Below are 23,292 nucleotides of genomic sequence, written 5' to 3' on the forward strand. Positions count from 1 at the left end.
TGCTTTTTCAGGGAACCTGTTTGGAGTCTATCAATAACTCATGATGCCATTAACATTTGTGTATGCATAATAATTAATACTTCTAAAAGGAGGATAATTTTCTCATCGTTATTAAACCCGGATTTTCAGATCCACGTGTCTCAGAAGGGAGGCTGACATTCATGTCTTTAACACGGCAACATGTCTGTACAGGAGATTCATCCCAGAGAAATCTAGATCCTTTTTAGAAAATCTGATGTGCTCGAGTCTGCCATAGATTCTGTTTTTTGGTAAAGATTCAAATATCATGTGGCTTTAGCTTTCTTTCTGTTCACTGAATATCAAGGTCAATTAGGAATGATGTCTGGCTAGAACTCTCAGAGCAGATTAGACAGTTGCTTCAAAAATTAGGACCATGTATAGGTCATCTGTTACTGTGACCTAGATTTCTGTAGAATCTGTTTAATTTGTTTTATTGAAAACGTGCTACTCATTCAGTCCCATGTCTCTTAGCAAACCTTGCCTTTCTATTAAGAGAAAATGACTGGTTAAAGACATTGCTTGCTTCTCTTAACCAACGTATACACACAAGCAAATCTATGCTCATCATTTTTTTTTAATTTTAAAATAACTTTAGGTTTCAAAGGCTTATGCACTATAATCTAAAACATTTGGTCCATATGCCAAAAGCTAAGCTATTATTTATTTCAGCGCGCTTAACTGCAGCTTTATTTGCCTCGTTTAATACATTTCTTCTGGTGAAACCAATGGATTGATGCGTAATACTTGCAACTGCACTTAGAAACCAAAATGGTACTATGAAACTGGAGGGAGTAGTCTGGCTTCAAGTCTTGGAACGGCATCATGTTGTGGTACCTCCAGATAGCCTGGCAGACATGCTGAAGGCATCACTTGATCAGTAAACTGTACAGATCAGCAGAGGGGACACGATGATCCTGACTGTGCCACTGCATCCCTTTTTATTACATTTTATTTATTAAAATGTTCTGAGGTTCAAGGTATTTGCTCTGTGAATTGTAACACAGTGTAAAAAGCATGTTCATCTGTGTTTAATCGAGCTGCCACTTTGGAACCACCTACGTGCAAATCTCTATCTGAAAAAAAAAAAGAAAGAAAGATGAAGAAGGCTGCTCTTCCCTTCCCTCTTTCATTTTAATTAGAAAACAAGTACTGAAATTTCACACAGACCCACGTACACTAACATCCTGCCTGAGCAAAAAGCATCTGCGGAGGGCAGAAAAGATTTAGCCTGAAACATATATATAAATGCTTTCTAAGGAAGCCAACTTTCCCCCCCCAAATAAGAGACTGATCTGATTTAGATTAGTAACTGCACAGGAAAGATGAGGTGGCGGTGGCATCCAGAATTAGAAATAGCAGAAACGTGCCAATTTTTACTTTTTTTTAAAAAGTACACTCTAAGATCTAAGTTGTTATTCTCTCTGGAAATTACTACTGTGCTATTATCACTGGGCTACAAATACATCTAAAATAGTTTTGGTCTTACGTACTGACCACACACCAGGATACAAAAGTGGGTGAAAGCAAGAGAATAAAACTGCCGCATAAATAAGCACTCAGCTGTGACATAAAAGCATGCCAAAAGACTATAATTCCCATGCTAGCATCTCCCATATGTTACTGCTTCAAAATGAAGGCTGCTAAGGAAACTCAGCTTAGCGAATCACTCCCAACCTTTCAAAATCCTAAAATTATGCGACTTGTACGGTATTTTCATATACAAAACTTTCTGTGCCGTTATTAGCCCATTGGGACCCTTTTATTTCATAACTGCAAGGAGTGCAAAATGGGAAATCAAGAGTATTTGGACAAAAAAAATACCCAAGATGATCTTCTGTACACATCCTCCCCCGCTGGTCAACGTGCACGCAGATTCAGTGACAATTCAGGAGAGAATAGAGCCCTGTTTGTATGGGCTTCATACCCACGTACAGCCGCTATTTACACAAGCACACATTTTCAAGTGGAAATCAAATATTTACCAGAGGAACATCTCTTGCTTCCCACAAAATAACTACGGGCAATCACACTGCCACCAGCTGTAATCTGTACCATATCATTTGATCAAATCCCGAGGTGTTTGGACTAAGAATTTTGCTTTACAAAAATTATAAAAGCATGGGAGCATTCGCAAAAATACTCCTGTCGTGCAGCTGAGTAGCACATGCACCATGTGGAAGAAAAAATACCACGGAAATGCACCATGTGTTTCCAATTGAGCATACTTCATCAGGAATGACATCATTTTGGTTAGGCAATATCTGCCTAAAGTTGTCTTTGGATGTCTCTATTCAGACTGTAACACAGATGAGACCGCGTTGCGCAGAAAGGCTGTGTCTGCTACTGCAGCCCCAGTGGTGCAGCAATACCTCCCGGTTTCTCCTTCCCCCCCCCATGTGCTTGCAATGACAGATGACTCGGAGTGCATAAGCAAAAGGTGGAAAAGTATTTCTGATAGAGAAATGCCAAAAAATTACAACATTTTTTATATAGTAAGACTAAGTCTATTTACTGCTTACAGAAAAAGAACTGCTAAAAGGTATTTTCCTGAAATCTACATCTTTTAAGACAACCTGGAAAAATCACTATGAAAATATACGGTTTTTTAGAAGTATTCTTAGGTGATTTTTCTTCTCAGCCTCTCCTTCCTGGTCCAGCCAGCAGTCCTACTCAGCTGCGTAGCTGGCTGCTCAAGTCTTCCTTTTCCACTTGCTCTAAGCACCAGTGTTTTCTGTTCTCGCTCTCAACTTGTTCAGGTCTTTCCTACTTACATTCTCGACCTTAGTCTTCTTCTTCCTTTTCATCTCCACCATTCTTCTCAATATTTCCTTCTTAACTGCACAGGACATACTGCAGCCTCCTCGGTCTGGCTTCCTGCCTCTCTCACCAACGTCCTCCACACCCAGCTAGGGTTTTCCTTCTGTAATTACATGCAATTTACTGATAACAGGAAAGCCAGACAGCTCTGACTCCTAAGTTTTTGAATCTTCCGAAAAGCTTTCCCTCAGTGCTGTTGAGAAACTTCTATAAAGGTAGAGGCACGTGAATAAATTATACTGAATTCAAGAGGGGTGGAGGTAGGGAAAAATGACTTAGTGGAGATCACCTGATTTGTGATAAAAGTGTCTCGTGTTCTCCTGTCCTGCAGTAACTAGAAGCTACACTACAGTAATTTAGTACTTTAGTCACACGGGGTAAATTGCCCCAGTCCAGTTTCAATCTACCATAGGACAGAACGGACACATGAACCACTTGCCACGAAGCAGCTGAGATGCCATGAACCAAATGAGATGGGGTAAGACGCCCCTACTTGTGAGGCTTGGTATAATTTGTCCTCTCCAAACGGTGACTCTCACTTGCATTACTTCCTTCTATGTACAGGTGGCTTAACAAAATGGGTCCAAGGTTATTAAACCGCTACCCCTGCCAACCACTCTGGTGGCATAAAGCCAATAGACGTGGTCATAGGAGAAGAATTCAACATAAAGGTGTCACCCTGCAAAGCAGAGCGCTGCAAAGCCAGGCACTCTGTCAACCCCTTTGTAGACTTTCACGGGGTGGAAATGCCGGGGAGGTGGCCAGGGCCGCGCGATCTACGTACTCCTGGCAGTGGGCACTACCCTCCTGGGGACTGCCGCCATAAATGATGCTCAAAGCAATTCTGCTTCAGCTCGTACATGCGCTGGGGCAGAGCAGATCTTAGGAGAGTTGAAAACAGGGAAAGCGCAAGGATGGCTACAAAGCAGACTCTTACTTTTTCTGTGCAACTGAAGGAATGAAGGGGACAGTGACTCATCCAGACGGGAACTGGTGGTGATGACTACGTACTGTTTAATGGAAAGACCCTCCTAACTAAACTGTTTACCTCCTAAATCAAACATTAATTCCACCTAATGCTTAGGAACAAGACAGCTGTATCTTAGAAGTAAAACAGTTCACTCGACCAATGATTTGCTAGCGACCAAGTGTCAAACCAACAGCATCTACACTTTCAGAGACAAAAAGTTATAGGCAGCATCATGAAAATACAGTAGAAATGTGATTTTTTTTCATGTCACTTTTACATATGAACATAGCAAATCGAATCAAATGCAACTTGTGCTCCTTTCCATAAAAGACACGAATCTGTACATGAAATAGCTGCTCCCAATGGAGCAGTTAGCAGCCCTCGCTGACGGCATATCCGAAGAGGCTGAGCCCCTGTGGTGGGTGGTCTGCTCTTCCTTCTCAGCGTAACACACTCCCTGCCTCAGAGCCACTTATGAAAATCTCAGCGTTTGGCATCTTTCAAACTTAATAGCACGCCAGTTGTCTTATAGGCCTTGGTCTTTCACTTTTTTTTTTTTTGTTATGTACAGGACAAGAAGAGTTATGTTTTCTCTTTTCAACACTTCACGCACCTCTTTATTTCAGAATCCATGTAAATTCTGCTCTATGGGGACGTGCATTGTAATGAATGAGGGCCCTCTAAAATTAAACATGATATTACAGTTTCAGTTCACTGCATGTGGATGACTCCTGTAGGACTCCAACATTATCATCCAATTAAATAAGTGTGAACAGTGCAAGAATACCCAGAGTTAACTTGGTATTTTCTTGGCCACTTGAAAAAATGCAGCATGCCTTACTGATGTGAAATTCACTGACAATGGATAAAAGTTTATAAAATTCTTTAACAGCTATTTTTAATGGCAGGAGAGGAAAAGGTCTATACAGCAGAACTCCTTAAGTGTAGTGGAAGAGCTGTACAGTTAATCTTATCCATGCAAACACTGTTAGTCACAAGGCCTCTGGCACCCAGCATCTGGGGAACAATTCAAAACTCTTAACTAAGATTCTGTTTCTTGATGAAAAACCATTAACCATGTGCAGTACATGCCTTGCGGGTATGAATACTACACCCATAATTGACTATCAAGTTTCTTTTCAACCTAGTTGCTAAGTGAAGCAACGGAGTAAATCAGCTCTATGGGAGGAGGTTAGAGCCTGCATCCAGAAATACTCCACCCACAGACCTCACATGAAACTACAGCTTGGAAGCAATTACTGAAATGGTTCTCAAGTGCAGAAGACTATTAAACTAGGAGAGCTTCCGCCACGTTCACATCTCATCCTTGGGGGAAAAAAATGTGATTGCTGAATATCGTATTCAACCAGCACTCCTCGCGCATCTGTTGACATCGAACTAGAAGTGATCAAAACTGGAGAGCGGTCTTGTGCGCGTGGCTCGTTTTTACTTCCACGCAGAGTGACCCTTACCCTGTGTTACAACTTGTGAGAAAGACTGGATAACCCACTTCCACTCCAGCAGGATGAGGTTATTTTCCCCCTTTCTAGAGGAGACTACTTGAGACGATGAAGGGAACAACACCAATACCTCTCCCCACAATGTTGCCAAACTGCAGGAGTCCTGGCAGCATCTGCCCCCAAAAAAGAGGGTCTCACCTGCTTCTTTCTGCTCGCTAAACTGCAGTTTGACTCTTTTCTTGAATGACTTAAGGCTATGGTAGGCCAGATCTTTACTGCTTTAAAAAAAACCCTAAAATGGCAGCTGGCAATATAAAGCTTTGCTGCCTAAAGTGCCTTGCTTCCTGCATACCTGAATCCTTCTGTGTAGTCTCCTCTTCTGCGTGTAGCCGCATTTCTGGTCAGGGTAGCAGGTTCTGGAATCCGGACAGCCATTAAACAAGTCACAAGAAATCCAAAATTTTCCTTGGGGGCCAAATCCCAAGAATGACAGGGTTGCCCTCAATGGTATCAAGGCTAAATCTTTAACCTGATCTCTCGCTGTATGGTTTAGGTCACCAGGTAGCCAGGCACAAGCTCAGTTTTAACCAGCTGGGATTTCTGATCCTTCCAGTCGATGAATGCTAGTCGGGCAATGCATCAACGCTGCTGCACAAAGACCTTGTCTACACTTCTCTCAAAACTGAGGTTTTCAGATGCGACAGGCCTTCCTGAAAAGTCTCAGCTTGCATGTGTGAACGTTTGCCATTTCCATGTTGTTAGCCTTGGTCACCCGCCCAAGGAGCCAATGCGGTGGCTGTGCCACAATGACTAAACTAACCACTTTACCACCTGGCAAGACCGCTCGTAACCAGAACAGCACCACATCCTTTGCGAGACATCTGCACTTTCTCCAATAGCAAGCATACAACTTGATCAGGGTAGTCCTTCACAGTCAAATCCTACTTGGCATTTAGGTAATTGCTTTGCAAAGTATTTTTCTAAACACAAGGGATGCACAAGCAGTTTCTAGACATGTTTACAAAGAACTGAAAGTGAAAAAAATGCAACCAACTTCCAGTGAAAAGTACCGCCTGAGACGCATACCTATTTAGGAAAAACCTACAGCAAATAGGCTTTGTGCCCTGAAGCTCCACAGTGGGAAAGAAATGAAGTCCAGAGGCTGGCATCTTTCTATTGAAACTGTTTTCAAGTCTTGCCACTAACAGCAAGGGGGTGCAGCCGATCCAGGTGTGGGAATGGACATGAACAGAAGTTCTTCACTTCCTGCTAGGGAGACAGCTGTGTCCGAATCTGACCATTATTATTTGGAAAGTAAGCAGCCAGTTCTGCCCAGGGAGCAAGGTACTGTTCCCAGACAAAGAGCTCCTGGGTTACCAGTCTGCTCACCACAGAACGGGATCCGCCAATGAACTTCAAAACACCGTGACAGAAAAAAACAATTTACAATTTGGCTTTCACACCCTAGTGGAAGCAGGCAGGCAAGAGCCTGATCACCTCCCTCTTCTATAAATGGGGAAACAAGCAGAAAGAAAGGACTTCTCTAAAGCCCAAAGCAAGTTTGCACTGAAGGCAGGAGTAAAAACTACAAATCCAGCTTGCCCAACTGCACTGAGCCCTACACATGGGGCTACACTCCCAGGAATACTTCCTCAATTTACTCATCATGAAATTCAGATTTTTATCACGTTTATCGTTTAATCAAAGACCAAGGAGAGATCAATGCTCCAATTATTAACTCAATACCATTAGTGTTCTTGATGCCACAAAGAACACTACCTCGCAGTCAAGAGACTAGTTTCAGGAGTAGTTAACATACTGGACTGCATTATGTTCCTGCTCAAGAAGCACTAAATCATTGCATATTTCAAAGTCTAAAGATTTCTTAGCAAGTGTTCAATATTTAGGGATCCCTTCAATTTTTACTGGTGGACATTTAAGGGGGAGGGAGGTGAAACTGAGTCGTGAGCCAGCACACCCCCATTTCTCTTGGTTATTTTGCCCCAACATGATAGCGTGTCAAGGTGAATGCACCCTCTGCACAAATGACACTCGTTACTCTTGCAGCAAAAATCTGAATAGGAACAGAATTCATCCTTTTGCCATTCTGTAGAAAGCAAAAGGTTTTGGGGTGTAGAGTCTGACAAATTAGACCCTGGGGACCAGTAATGGGAGGAGGACGCTGTACCCTGCAAAGGTGCTCTCTTCTTTAATGAAGCAACTTTTCTAAAGATGGTTTGTCAACCTATTTCACTGAGTTGCCATGACATCCTATAAACGGAAGATTTTGGTGTTACCAAAGGGTCCAGGATCTAGTGGGTCTTCTACAAATTATATAGTGTTTATCTGAGATGGAGGGTGACTTTCATGATCATGACCGTGCCATCTTATCTCAAGAGGTGTGAGGGAGATCAGACATGCCTCCAAGTAATCGATGGCAGCACTTGCTTTTTATTGCCAGCAAGGCTTATCAAACACGGTCTTCAGCAGACCCTCATTTATCCAGGGCCTGCTGCTTTTGGATGCCATGTCTGTCCTAGAAATGAAAGCATGTTTTGGTCAAAGATGATTAATTATTTCAGCCATAAAATAATGGGAAAAGCAGGTGTTCAATAAAAGCCACTTGCTTCCAAGGGGCATCTGGATCTATATTCTTGACTCAGGTGTCAAACTACAGGACCCTGTGAATGAGATCATCCCTGGCTTGCTTTTTCTCACTGAGAAAAAAAGAAATGCTTAATTTCAGCTTCCTCCTGACCACATTCCAAAGAACCGTACAAACTTCTATCAGCGGAGAGTTTCCACTAGCAGAAATACCATTAGTCCAATAGGGACGGTCCGTTACATGTTGGGTGTAGAGCTGACAGCTTTGAATCAAGAGCAATATAGCTTACACTCCCTGCCAGGGGAAAAACCCCCTTCTTCTGTCTACGTCTGCACAAGGTAAGTCATTCCCTGGCTTTACTTTAAATAAAATGAAGTTGCTCTTACAGTAAACGGCTCGATTTCCCCAACCCACCCTGATAAGAACATGCAACTGTAGTACGGTACTTAAGGAAGGAAAAATATTAAACTGCGTGCTCTGGCAGACAGATGGTGTTGAAATTAAACACTGGAACCTTGGCAGCTGCACTGTGCACTCCTCGAAATTCTCACATCATTACTCTGGTGGGAACCCTGTAAAGAGTTGGCACGTGGCCTGTAAGATTTGGTTAGGGATTTTCTTGCTTTTTAAGGTGACCTAAAAACAGTCTGTCCCCGTCCCCGTCCCTCCCACCTTCTAAGCGGGGGAAATAAGGGCTGCTGCTCCAGTTTTGCAAAAGGCATGGTATTGCCATTTCTTAAGGACCTAGGACATCCAGGGGTGAAAAGGCCTATTCTATTTGCTTCCAAGCGTTTCTTGAAAAAAATGTTAAAATGCATCTTTTAAAATACTAAACTGATGTACAAAAATTATAGAATACATGAGACTGTTAACTGTATTATTAATGTTGGGTGCTCAGTCTCACGAGGGAACACTAATTATTTGATCCTCGATTTCATAGATTTCATAGACATTAGGGCTGGAAGGGACCTCGGAAGATCATCGAGCCCAGCCCCCCGCCCAAAGGGCAGGAAGTCAGCTGGGGTCATAGGATCCCAGCAAGATGAGCATCCAGTTTGCTCCTGAAGGTGTTCAATGACGGTGCTTGAACCACCTCCGGCGGCAGGCTGTTCCAGACCTTGGGGGCTCGGACAGTAAAGAAGTTCTTCCTTACGTCCAGCCTGAAACGATCTTGTAGTAGTTTGTGACCATTCGACCTCGTCATCCCTTGGGGCGCTCTGGTGAACAAACGTTCCCCCAGATACTTGCTCGATGTGATGTAAATAGTATTTCAAATGCATGATCGCTATGGAAAGCAAAAAAAGGCTGGTATATATTAAACATACAAACAGATTTAGTTTTGGATTAGGTCACCTCTCCAAATTCACATAAATTTTGCACTTACTTCATGATACTAAAAGACCTTTACACATTAAGTTTGTAAGTGGTGCAACTAAAACATTTTACTTATCAAGACCCAAGTTCAAAAACTTGTTTCTCCTGCAAAAGTGTACAACATCACTAACACCAAATCAGTACTGCTATACTCATTATAGCACTTTAAAATGCTAAAGAAAATAAATAAATAATCTTTTACTCTCATCAACTAAAACAGAAGGACTAATCTTAACTGTTTGGTTTCAAAGTATGTTTACTTGTAATCTTGAAGTCTTCACATCTGTTCCATTCATCACTTCAGATCTTCAGAGGGCAGTTCTTTTGCAGTTGCAAAGCTTTGCCAGTTGAAAGATTAATTACCTTTTCTCTTGCATGAAATAATGAATCCGCTTCAAATGTGAGCATCTTTCCTAGACTCTTCTGAACGAAGTTCTTGACATTTAAATACATAGATAAGGGCCCATTACGACCACCTAGTCTGACCCTGGCAATGTGCCTTCCTGAATTAATTCTTGTTTGAACTACAGCGTGTTTCCTAGAAAACATCTGATTTTGATTTAAAGATTTCCAGTGATAGAGAATCTATCACATCCTTTGGTAATTACACTAACAATTTCATTACCCTTGCTGTTAAAATCTGTATGTTAGATGCAGACTGCATCTGGCTTAATCTTTAAGCCATTGGTCCTCATTATATGTCTCTCTACTAACCTTTATCAAAGTTATTTTCTCCAGGCAGGTAACTCTAGAATGAGATCCAAGTCATCTCTTAGCCTTCTCTCTGATCAGCTAAAGATGTTGAGCTCCCAGGCTCTCTTGCTATATGGCAGGTTTTTCAGTCTTAATCAGTCTCCTTGGGTCTTCTCATTCCAATTTTTCAAGATCCCTCTTGAAATTGCTGGGCTCAAAACAGGAGGAGTATTCCAGTGTCAGTCACGTTACTGTGAAACACCCCTTTTTCTCCTACTCGGGAGTCCTCTGTTTACATATCCAAGGACTGCACTTGCGTCACTGGCCATGTTTAGTTGACCACCCACCAAGACCCCCACATCTTTATCAGAAGCAGTGCTTGCTAGTGTAGAAAGTCCCCAACTTGTAGATGTATCTACATTCTTTGTTTCTGGATAAGCAACTTCATTTTGGCCGTACTGAAGCATATATTTTTCACTTGCGATTAGCTTACCAAGCAATTCAGACTGCTTTTAGTGACCGATTCTCTTCACGCTTGCCTTTCCCAGTCCATCTCATCTGCAAATGCTAAATTCCAATTTTCTGTTTCCTTACCTCTTACAGTACTGACAAAATGTTTTATAACACTGGGGCAAGGATAGATCCCTGCCCATTAGAAATAGTCTCTTTATGGTTTCCTCATCAGTCGACATTTTCAGACCTACTATGTAGTCAGTTTTTAATCCCATTAATGTGTGCCATGTTGCATTTGTATTAATTCCAGTTTCTTGAAATGTCATGCAGTATAAAATCAAATACCTAACAGAAGTCTAGACAAGGTTCCTTGGGTGAATTTGATATCTTTTATTAGACCAACCCAAATGGTTGGAGAATAGTTATTAAGCAAGCTTTCAGGTTCAAAAACCCTATAGAAGTCTATGTATATGACACAAATCTATTGCCTTTATCACCCCCATGAAGGGGTTGAAAGGAAACTCTGTCTACACATTAGCTGTCTGGAAATCCCATACTTCAATGCTACTGCCACTTACCTGGAGATGCCAAGAAGAAAAAAAAAATCCACCCCAAGAATGCATATATTGGCATCGAAATGTTTGGCGTTTGTTTTTAAATGGCCAGGGTTTTGGTCACAGCTAGAAGTAGGAGCTCAGCAGCAGTGGGCTGGTCCTCCTAACAGTACTGAAAACCCTCTCAGGTAGGTCTAGCTCATGTGCACAGGGTAAAACTAGGGTCAGGAAGGAATCTCCCAGGTCAAAAAGATGAGGTACCATTGCTTTCCTCGGAGCACAGGACCCGAGCCCCTCCTACAATCATCTAAGCGTAACTTTAAGTCATTTCCTCCCACGGCAGTGGCTGTGCCTGTGGCACCCTGTAGGCTTCTTGCCGGGGGGTAGCGTGGTGTGCAAGGAGAATCGAAGTCAACGTGCTCGTGGATCCTTCTGGACAAACAGGTACCCGCACCGCAGAAGACTGAATGGGCACAGCTCTATGCACCTGCAAATTGGTTACTTGCTCCCCAACAAAGAACTTTGTTTGACAATAACTGTTCTCTGTAAACAGATCTCAATTCGCATTAATTACACTGAACTCCTTTAATTATTTCCTGAGCTCCTCATCAGCCATTCCTGTATTTTGTTTTGGATCAGGGTCAGGCTGAAAGGCCAATAATCACCCAGGATATCATCTTGCTTAGACTTTTAAGCACAACATGTATTTTCTTTCTTCCGGCTCTGAACCTCCCCCCATATTCCAAGATGCATTCAAACCAATGGTCAAAGGAACTCCTCTCCAGCTCTTTAAAAAGGCTTCCGTTGCAAATTATGCAGACCTGCTGAATTGTAAATGTCTACTTTTAGTCACTAATATTTAGCATGTAGGGCTGGAATGGAAATGCAGTGTCATGTGAGATGAATGCCATCCCTGGGTTTTCCTCCAATTACAGAAAATCTGTTTATGGATGTGTTGTATATATGCATAAGCACAATGCCTACGATAAGCTTATTTTACGCGTTTACTGCTGCCAGATGCATACGTATAAACTGGTACAAGCAAAGCTCTGTAGGACAGAGTCTCAAACACGGTAAACATGTGAAACACGGCACTGCCATAAGGCTCTCGAGATGCGAGCAGACAACTTTGGCTCTCATGAGTCAAACGTACTTTATTTCCACACGTTGGGATTACACAGCACTCAAACCGTAGAACAGCAGCAGTTACAGGCTGTCTGCACAAAAAAAAGGGAGAAGGGAAATGGGAATTCATTTGTCTTGAATTCAAGGGATAATGCACAACTGTTTCTTGAATTAGGCGTAAGGCTTGTCAATTTGAATATATTTCCAGCCCGCATACACTCATTTGAGAGAAACGCAACTGATCATTCATGCCCTTGTTAGTATGTTCATTTCTACCGCCTGTCAGCTCCTGAATAATTTTAAAATCCCTTCATTTAATCTCCACTCCTGTCACATTACTTGCTTCTGGCTCACAGCCACTAATGGCACATTCAATGAGAGTGATGCTAGTTGTGTTTTTTATCCTCCCCAAACCACTGCGAAGACAGACAGTCTGACAAGTCTCATTGTTCTGCCAGGGGTTAGCCATGACATCCTTGTCCAACCCACCCTTTTCAGCCTTACTCCATGCCACCCTTCTATCTCATCCCCCAAATAAAACAGAGTCCCACTCTTAATCACTTTTTCCATAAGGTTCCACAGCTGAGCAGAGCTATCGGTACGTGTCGTAAGCTCATGATCAAAATGAACTGCATGTCTAAGGTGGACGCAACGTGTACTTTCATGAGATTAGTCAGTCAGAGAAGGTGTGAAACACCAGATAGAAATTAATCTTAATTTTGGTATGCAAGAAGGAACATCTCCATCCCCCTCCCCACCTCATCTCCAAAACTGAATGGAGTTAAACCACAGAACTGGGAAATCAGAAGAGCCAAAGTTTTATTCCTGTGGTGATTCATAGTGCGATTTTGTGGCAACCAGTGGCTACCACTGCTTTGTTCATTTGCTTGTTTTTAAATACAAATCGGGGGAACCAAGTTAAAAAAAAACAACAGGTGTTGAGCTTGGCCTGTAATAGGAACAATTAATCTTTTTATTGCATTATGTAAGATACCAGCAGGAGAGAAATAAAGCAAAGTTATACAAGTAATTAAAAGGGCAGGAGGGAGAAGGGGGAGGAATGATTGCATTCACCTATTCATGTTCATCCACGTTGACACACATTCCAGAGGAATCCATTTCTGCTGACCCCAAATCTTTGAGAGATTCATAGCCCTAGTTCTTGGCCATCTCATAATAAGATCCAATACAGAATTTTCTCCTAGAATGAACCTTTACTCGACGCATGTGACAGACAATTGTGAAGACGTTTAATAAGCGTTTGGGCACTTCTGGAACTATGCTAAGACAGAGAGACCTCTCTCAAGGACTGCATGTTATCACACACTTTCAAGACAAACATATTCAGCAGGCTCCAGCACCATCTGTCTGCGCAAAGCACCCTGCTGAGTAGCAATGTGCTTTATCTATTCACCAAAATATGCATAGGTAGCTCCATAATCAAGAATAAATAAATGCTTCGGTTTTGGGTCAGAGCAATTGAGACAGGAAGGCAGTGAAGACGGAGAGAACGAGAAAGAAAATGACAGAGTCAGAGATGGACAAGGCACCTGTGGAGGACAAGGGCAGTCGGATTCAAGCGCCGACAGGCATGGAACATTTAAAATAACTGTAATTTCCCTAAGGTGATTTGGCACTCCATAAAGAAAATTAAGCTTTATCATATCCTTGCGAGTAAAAACAGTTTCAAGTCCAAGTTGGATTTATAAGATTAGAAGACATTCTCTCCATCTGTTATGCTATTCACCTCCATGATATGCAGAAGTCTCCCGCATTAGTTCTGCACTGTAAGGAGCATTTACAAATCCAAGTATTACTGACGTCTTGTATACAGCCGAGCAATGGAGCATGACTGATGTGTATTCTTGATCTTTAAGAAACATCTGGTTATTTTTGAGGGATCAAACCCCACAAAAAAGTTTTCATCTTCAGATTGAGAATGAACATAAAAGAACTTGTGTCCAAAGGGGCATTTTTTCATTCAGGACTTGAAAATAAAGGACTTACAATGCAAGTCCTGAACCATAACTGTGTCAAACTTCTGCAGCATACCCTGGCCAGCACAAATCACAGCAGAGCAAAGCTCAAACATGCCAACCTTAAAATACAATGCAATTAAGTTTAACTAAACTAATAGCTGGTGGGGGTGGAAAGGGGGGAGAGAAATCTACAACGGCAGAATCCACAACTTGCCTGGAGTCACCAAGTTTTATTTAAGAAATAATAGCTTGCGAGTACAAAGAAAGTTTAAAAGCCTCATTTTTCCAGTTGTGCCATAAAGATCATATACAATACCTTAGAAAACACTCCAAGCAGTACTTTACAAGCAATGGATCAAGTCAAAAAACATTTTTCCATTTAAGAGTGCAGATTAGAACAAACCTGTACAGATCTCACAGAGCCATTTGCTTCATGTTACAAACTGAACGGGTTTTTTACATGGGCTTATAATTGAACTTTGAAGACGATGCTTGATTTCCTGAAACTATGGTACAGGAAGTGGGGGCAGCATGCTGCAAAGGGGATGATCATTTCAAACGTGGCACCTTTCCAACATGATGATGGTAGTTTCAAACAAGGCACCTTTCAGAGTACTTATACACTGAACTCAGTGCTTTCTCCAAAACATTGCTATTTCTCAGAAATCTTAAATAGCAAAATGACACATTTGAAGATTTTTGTAATTTTTAGTATAAGTGGACTACAATCTATAACTCTCTTCAAAAAATACTGGTCAAGACACAGGGGAACTAAGTTTTTTCCCCACATGCAAATAAACTTTTCCCTCGACTCCTACCCTCCTCTTCTTTAGCGCCTGGTTCCTTTTTTGGAAAGATGGCTTCCCTTTCTCTGTTTGGTATATAAATGTGGCCCTAAAACAGCATTTTGTTTAAGTCAGTTAGCTGGTATTGGGAGCCTCTGTGCTGGGCATATAGCCAGACCAGCACTTTGCTTTGCCAGACATGCAAGAAACCCAGCAGCCAAAAACAGTCCATTCATTCAAGTTCTGTGAAAGATCTTCACTTGCAAGGACATTTTGGAAGCAACAGTTAATAACGCAGAGCATCGAGGTCGGTTGAGGTCTGGTGTCTATGAAGAGAGGCAGCTCTTTACAATTTAAGCTTCTGCCATTAGCAAAATGAGTTTGGTACCATGCATTTTACGCAGGTAAGGCCACAGGAGTACAATTTGCACAGATTAGCCTACTGACAGAAGTAAAAGATTAATTTTCAAAGCTGGGAATGACGAGCTACTATTATGACAACTTTCAGAAATGCAGGTTTTAATCATTTTCTTGCTGATGGAAGCTGTTAGATGAGAAGGAAAGTTTAGTGTTGATTCAACCACACATCTCTTCTGTGGGCTAGAAAGCAGTTTATCCAGAAAAGCACTGATACCACCAAATACTCCATGCTTAGAAAATTAGGAATCAACCAGATGAAGGCTTTGGATTTTTCATTTTACTTGTTACAAGAAAAAATGGTACGGAATAATCCCAGCAGGTGTTACATGCTGCTGCAGCATTTTTTCAGGGTGTTATACATAAAGCCATTTTAGTTTTCCTTAGAGAAAGAGTAGGATAACCTGGCATCGGTTGATTTTGCTGAATCTACTTGGTTACACTGTGCTGCACCTTCATCAGGGTTCCTTCTCTGGTGTAACTAAGTCGGTCCTGTTGTAAAGGACCGTCCAAAGGCGACTGAAAGCATTAGTGCGAGTTGTTCTGACATAATAAATAAGTGGCACACCAAGAGAAGTGCCCACAGGTCTTACCGCTGTATATTCCCATCCCTGCATGCAGAGTTCACATTCTCTGCCTTGAATAACTAGGCAATGTTTCCCAGGTGTCCATGAGTATTTTGGGAAGAGAGCGCAAATTCTAAATAACCCCATTCTTTGCAGGCTCTTGCACAGGAAAAGACAGCAACTGCAAAAACCCCCTCCGTCTCAGGTAAGGTAGAGAATGTGCTGCTGTTGGGCTGGAGAAGTCTCAATCCTTTGTTAACTTTCAATGATCCATACCATCACCAAACCTGACTTTCATAAAACAAAGTTCAGAATAAGAACCATTCGTATTTACCAAATGCAGGCAGTCAGGCCTTGCAGAAACGTGCTCTATTTATTAAGTATCCATCTACTGAGCTGGTACATTGTCAGAAATAATTGGTTTTAATGCCTCTAAATAGGTATCGGGTGCTAGCTACAGCCGAGGCTGGGAACTTAGACTGGGGTGTGCCAGTGCTCCTGCTGGGACCTGACCCCGCTCAGGATCAGATCGATGGTCATATTTGGGCTCAGGAAGGATTTTTACTTCATGGTCAGACTGGTACAGACCAGGTGAGGAGGTGGGCTGCCTTCCTTTGTAGCGGGGGGCATGGCCCTCTACCTGGGATCTCTTGAGCATGTATTGACATTGCACAGAAGAAGGACATTGGCTTCCATGGTTCCCCTGCTTTACCTGTGGCAGGTTCAGCTGTTAGGTCTGTGTTGCATCAGGGCTGGCAGCAGTCTTATGTACAGTTTAGATTATGGATTTGTCTGGGCTGGTTCGGACAGGGCTGATCCTGCCTCAGGCAGGGGGCTGGACTAGATGGCCTCTGGAGGTCCCTTCCAGCCCTGCTCCTCTATGACTCCTTGATAAGGAAGCAAGCAAATGCACTATGCATCCTCACTGTCCGGATCAGACATGGTTTCCAAGCCTTTGAGGATGCCACACTAGTCTTCAGAGTCATGAGAGAGCACAAGTGATGGTTGTCCAGGCTGAGTCAAAGACAGCCAGACATGATGCTGGCCACCCCTCTCCCATGATAACGCTGCCTACAAAAAATGGTCTTTTCCACACCAGCCTGGGAAGCCGTTCTTCCTTCTGTTCTCTGGTGGTTAATACAATGAAGGCCAAAGTCCTTCTCTTCAAGTCACTCAAGCTTCTCTTTACTACACTTAATGAGGTCAATTAAGGCAGCACAGATCGTTCTCTACCACAAAGCCCACTAAAAGGGGCTCCCCAACGGCCTGCTGCCTGTTCATGTATAGGAAATTGTATTCTACTGAAGCTGCTTTTCCTAAGTAAAGAGGAGCAAAAAAAACTAGAAAAGATGAGGCAGAACAGAGATGAAGGGAATAGAAGAGATGACAGACATGACATCCTGTGAAGAGACATGGAGTTAAGGCCATACATGAAGCTGAAAGCCACTGCCAGTATAGAGAAAGGAAGGGGAAGTTGGGGAATCACCAAAAAAAGAAGAAGAAAGAAGCAGCCTCATGCAGAGGTTGACAAGATGCTTGTTTGAGTACCATCCAAGACCCCTGCAGACAAAGCACAGCAGCTTAGCACATTTCCCCTCGCCAAGAGTATGCATTATAGGACATTGGGTTGTTTCTGTTTTCATCAAAAACATACAAAATTCAGGGGGAGACGGGAAAGATGGATTATACATTTTGCTCTGAATATTAAAATCCACAACCAAAGAAGATTATATCCCCTGCTACCACAAGCCTTATCCTCATTGCTGGCAGTTCCATTGTTTCCAGAAATTGAGTTTTTGTGAAGGTTTCAACCTCAAAGACTACATGCCGTGATTTGGGCCCACTTCATAGTATGTTTTGGATTTTGCACCAGGGAACCCAAGAATCATAAAGAGGTAAAGGAGCAATGCATAGGTTTCAAATGAACAACAGCAATCAAATTTAGGCCAGAATCTACAGTGGGGGAAAGTGGGGAAAATGAGATAGCAGCTGAAAGTGGGTGATGGTCAATATGAATAGCTCACATACGAGGAGGATAACATGACCTTAAAATAGTCATCTTGGCAAGAAACCTAGTTTAACCAAATAATCACCAGCTGCACAGCGAGGCTGGCCTGGCTTAGACACTGGCAGATACAAAAGCGGGGTAAGTTCAGCATAGAAGTGGCTCTGCACTGGCTTTGCCACTTGAAATTTCTTTTGGCGATTACTGTTAACCCAAAATGACTTTACTTTGCTCTTTTCCCCAGGTCCCATTCTGGAGGGTGATGACAAAACTGCTCTGAAGAGGTGAGAACTGGTACCGTTCTTTTAATGATTTTCAGAGTGTTTTGGCCCCGCAGGTGAAGTTTAGTATTACCGGAGTCCACAAAATGCTACAACTTAGTAATTATTGGCTGAAAACAAGCTCCTCTTAAGATTTTTGAAGGGCAGGCCTTACTTAAATCACCATGTATATAAGAAAATGGATGGGTTTCAAGTATCTTAAATTCTTATTATACAAGTCTAGCCATTGGGCTGACACTTATACAGACAAGATATTCCGTCTGAACCTTAATCAAGCAGTCACTGGTTTCCCAACACTTCCCTTTCACTAAGAGCAAATGCACTGCAATTTAAAATGATAATATATTTCTGCTTGATATAACACTTTCCTTACATGTGCTTTACAACCAAAGCCCAGCAAGTCTAGGTAAAGCAAGCGTTCACTCTAACCTACAGCGCAGCTGCAAGCAGCTTGAATAAATCACTTCCAGTCAGTCTGCATAGTTCAAAATGTAGACTGATTGGGCAGACAAATGAGCATAGCAATTTCAAGATAATTTAAATCCTTCTGTAGTTAAAAGCTAAATAAAGTTATGCAAGAGTTACTTTTACAGTGGACTTTGTAGGAAAAATATTTGCAGTTTCACTTTAAAATGTACAGAACAGCAAACTCCACTTTCCTCTGAAAGTTGTGTATCTGCTATTAGCACACAAGCCCAAGGTCTCTAATTTCAGGTTATTTTGAGTGAGGCTTCCAAAAGGACTACATCATTTATTTAATCTACTCCAGCTAAGCTCCCTGGTAAAACGGGAGTTCAATGACAACAGAAGTTAGTTCAAACCTAAACATTTGGCAAAATCCCCCTCCTTCCCCATGAAGTCTGGCTGGTTTCGTGGCTTCAGGGCCATAACATTTCCACTCCGCTGAGCCTACCTTCCTCCTGTAAACTCAGAAAGAACTCACCTGAACGCTTGCCCCTGGCCTGGAAAAAACAGTATTTGCCAGTAGCAAAGGCAGAAGAGCAAAACTGAAGATGCAGCAGGCAACAGATGGTCTATGCACACACAGGGAGGGACAGGATAGAGTACATTTGTGGTGCTCTCTCACCTGTGCAAGTGTCTTTTGAACAAGCAAGTGGGAAGTGCAATGGTTCAAAAGGAATTTAAAAAAAAAAAAAATCAAGTTGTCAGTGTCCTTTGAACTGGAGCTCATAGAATAAGTGTTCTCTTGCTTCGAATTAAGCCCCTGTGAAGGTAACGTGGTAAAGGCCCCTGCACCATGCTGTTCTGTGGCAGCTCCTACAGACAAGCTGCAATTGCTACAGATGTGGTCTGAAGTGATCGCAATTCAGCTCTCCATAGCTACTGAAAATCTAGAGCGTTTAAAAAAGGACAGGACAAAGGAAATTCTTCGGCGACCCCAAGATGTCACGTGCATGACAGAGAACCAGAAAAATGGCGTGTTTGTTTTCCTCGCAGTGTAGTTTACGGGTTTTAACTTTAAAAAACAAAGTACAATTAAAATACTTCAGGGTAAATATTTACTGTATTCTAAATTGGAGAGAAAAAGCATTTTTTGTCTGTATAGTTACAAATCAGGAACAAAGCTGTAAGCAATAGTCTTGGGCAATTTCATATAAACAACTGCATCTCAACACGCCTGCAATTTGTTAGCCCTCGCAGTCCCATTGCATAATTAAAATACTTGCAATTTAAGGCCCTGCAACAAAGAATGTGCAGCCCTCAGCAGGGTTTCCACTGCTGGCCTATGGAAAACAGATGCATGGAAAGTATGTACAGTGCACGTATGCAGCCGGCTACAGATAGCTTCAGTGAACATTCAACGCTGTCGGTGAGTTTGAGCATTAGAAAAAAAAACCATCGACCGTTGACTGTACCTTGAGGTTTATCACAGGCACGCTTGGATACAGTCGGAGCTACAAGAGATGGACTGACCTGCCTACCCGCCTCCACCCCTCTAGCCCCAAACCTTCTTGGTGCATAAGAATGGACTGTCTTGCATTTTCAATATTAAGGTGTGGTGTGGTGCACTTTTAAAACAGAAGATTTTGTTGAAATTCTAAGCAGAATTTCAGCCAAACAAGGTCTCTGTACATAAAGAAAGGATTTCCGTGAATGGTCCAGAAACAGCAATGCATCCACAGGCAAAAGAAATTTGGAAACTCATTTGAGAATAGTGGGTGTCCACAGAAGAGGGGTGTAGAGCAGCTCAGGATGGAAACCTATTTTCCATTTGGGCTGGCAACTCGAGCTTTGCTGGAGGAGCCTTGGAATGTCAATCCGTTTGCTCTCACGAACCGACACGACTACTTCCTCCCTTCAGTTTCCACCAACTGCTCAGCAGGAGAAGCAACCCAGAGGACTCGATCCCGTATCGCTAAACCCAGCTGTTCCTCTGTCTCACACTGTCATGTTACAACCAGGAGAGGAAAAAATTTCAGCCCCTTTCAAAGAACAGCTAACTGGCTGCAAAGTCGTCTCAGGAAGCAAATCCAGACACGGCACCCCCCACCTGTGTCTTCTGGAATAAGAGATGGAGCAAGGCACATGCAACATGCTTTAGAATAGGTGCACATGAATGCTTTTTTTTTTTTTTTTGCAAGAATTATGGAACCCAAAGAAATGAATTAGGCTAAAAATAAATTTAATTAGGGTAAAAATTCAAAGGGCCTCATACTGTAGGTTGCGACCTGCAAATGAAGATCCAGGGGGAAAAAAAAGCAGTCATACATTGTTTTAAAAACTGCAACAAGGTTAAGAGTTATGGAACAAAGACTGGAGGATATCTATTATTGTACAGTCTATTGTAAAGTCACACCAGCAAAAAAATAAATGCTTTTGGTGGATTTGACGGTTTCACTCAGGCAATCAGCATAGCCTGTACCAACACAAAGCACTCTTGTGCCACGGGAAGAGAGGGTATGCTGGTAGAGCTACAACTATGCCAGCAAACCTCTCCTAAATTGGGTTGAAAAGAAATGTTAATTGGTCAGAATCCATCTTTCTGAAAAAGTAAACTGAGAAGCTGTAAGCAGTAGTTGATACTTTCAATATTTAAAAAAAAAAAAAAAGTAAGAACGGTGACTCAAGGTAACTTAGCAGTCAAAAAAACGACTATTCAAAAATTGCTTAAGCAACTTAAAGGAGCACAAAGCTATGGTTAAAGTCAATGTGATTTCAGTATACTGAAAAGTAACAGGTGAAGGCAAGAGGAGTACAGATACCACCAACTTTAAAATGTAATTTTTGTGCTCCTGCAGTTCTCTGAAATACTCCATTTAAAATGCAAAATGGAATTTCTCATATTCAAGCCTTTGGAAAAATGCAGGGGAAATGTAAGACAGTCTAGTCTAGGCAGTGCAGGTTGAATCCTGAAACTAAGGATCTGTGACAAAACTGTTCTTTCATTAGCCACACTAGAGTCAATCATTTCTCCATCTTAAACAGTCCCTATTGCTAAGTTGTCTGCATTCCTATAATTTCGTCAATGAAAGTATACATTGCAGTCCTCACCAGCATAACGAATAGCCATGGGAGATGTCATCACATCCTGCATTCTTAAGTCATAAAAATACTGCAACCCTTTCATCGTGCAAAAGCGACTGGACTGAATCTGAAGAAATATGGCTGCACAGCTCGTGCATCTAATGGCTGCAATCAACATTCATTGCTGTCGGTGGGTTTTAGTTTGTACCAACTCACTGATCAATGAATGCAAACTGCGGACCAGATAGCTAAGAGTGCATGCTCACGTGGAGGAACGCTGCCTGTGGTTCTGCTCAATAAATACATTTTTAAACTTCCCCTCGGAGAATAGTATAGGACTAGGGCAGAACTCTTGGTTCTGGCAACAAGTAACTTAAATCTCCTCTCATTCACTGTCTACCAAGTTATTTATCATATAGCCAACAGGAAGATTTGTCAGGCTTCACGTTTTTGCACGAAGCAATGTCTTTGTTACCTTTGCAGAAAGCAGGCCCCACAGCTGGGCACAGGTATGTTTTGTAAAAATGGAGCCATCTGGTTTAAAATCTCGTTGGTCACATTGCAAGCTCTGTTTATGGGATTCCTACCGAAAGCACCACCTTGAGCTCCGACCAGAGACCTAGGATCACGACCTACTGGAACTGAGAGCCTGATGCAATAAAACCTACCGTCATTTTATGAACTGAAACAGTTCTCTCCTAAAATCAGAAGGTGAGGCTGACCAGTCTCCTATTTGAAAAAGCGCCAGAATAGATTTGAGTGGGGAACGTTTTCCCATGGAGCGCGTGTTGTCCAGGTATTTGCCCTATCAACATCCGCTGTCAATGCTCCAAGCACCTTCTAAGTTTACAGAGCATGACAGTGAAATGCAAGAAATGGGAACAACTCCTCCACTCGCCAAGGGGATGGATGAGATTATGACCCAACAGGTCTCTTCTGACTCTGATTTCAAAGGCCCTTCATAAACTAGAAGACATCTTACAGTAAACTATTTTTCATGCTTTTAAAGAGAAGTTAGCTCTCCTAAGGAGAGTTCAGGGTCGATTACTGCCTACAGCAAAGTACAACGCCTTAAAGGTGTTGGACTGTTGACACCAATATTAAAAAAAAAAAAAAAGTGGCTAAAATGTTTTTAATCACTTGCTCCTTGCTTCAACATGCCTCAAGTGATTTAGCTCCAGTTGTTCCTCCCAAGCTACAAATAAGAGTTAATATGAAATTTCTAAATGTACTTTTATCATATGAATCTCAAATGGACCCATAGAATTGGACTGGGACTTCAAAGAGGCATAAAGGTAGCTAGATGCCTGCTCCAACTCATTTCTATGAGCCCGAGATTAAATTCTCTAAGGCATCTTTAACAATCCCAGCACTAATTATCAATAACCAAAGAAATAAACGGAAGCACAAGTAACCCTGAGGTGTTGGAAATTCAACTTGTATGAAAACCGCCTCCTCTAGCAGGAAGGCTGGAACTACCATCACATTCTCCTTGGTTTTCTCCCGGGGACTACAAGTCTTCTGGGAACGTGGGTGAGGCCTGCAGCTGCTTTGCACTCAGCAGCTTTCATAAAGGTTTAGACAAAAAAAAAAAACAACCAACAACTTACACAAACACTTCTGACTGCAGAGCAAACGCAAACTGCACCCCAGGTATAAAACTGCACACATTAGTGGCCGTACAAAAAACTATGGGGAATA

At 42.1% G+C, this 23,292-nt stretch overlaps 1 protein-coding gene and 1 long non-coding RNA gene across 4 annotated transcripts in view; one reads left to right on the plus strand and one right to left on the minus strand.

The window, feature by feature from the left end:
- The window catches only part of NR6A1 (nuclear receptor subfamily 6 group A member 1), a 130,970-nt gene that overhangs the window by 83,609 nt on the left and 24,069 nt on the right, over window positions 1–23,292 (minus strand). The window lies entirely within an intron of this gene.
- The window catches only part of LOC112548475, a 35,126-nt gene that overhangs the window by 6,060 nt on the left and 5,774 nt on the right, over window positions 1–23,292 (plus strand). The window contains exon 2 of the long non-coding RNA XR_003092205.1: window positions 18,069–18,108. This is a non-coding gene — a long non-coding RNA (uncharacterized LOC112548475). The remainder of the gene's footprint in view (window positions 1–18,068; window positions 18,109–23,292) is intronic.

This window comes from Alligator sinensis, unplaced genomic scaffold (assembly GCF_000455745.1).
Source record: "Alligator sinensis unplaced genomic scaffold, ASM45574v1 scaffold611_2, whole genome shotgun sequence".
Lineage (NCBI taxonomy): Eukaryota > Metazoa > Chordata > Crocodylia > Alligatoridae > Alligator > Alligator sinensis.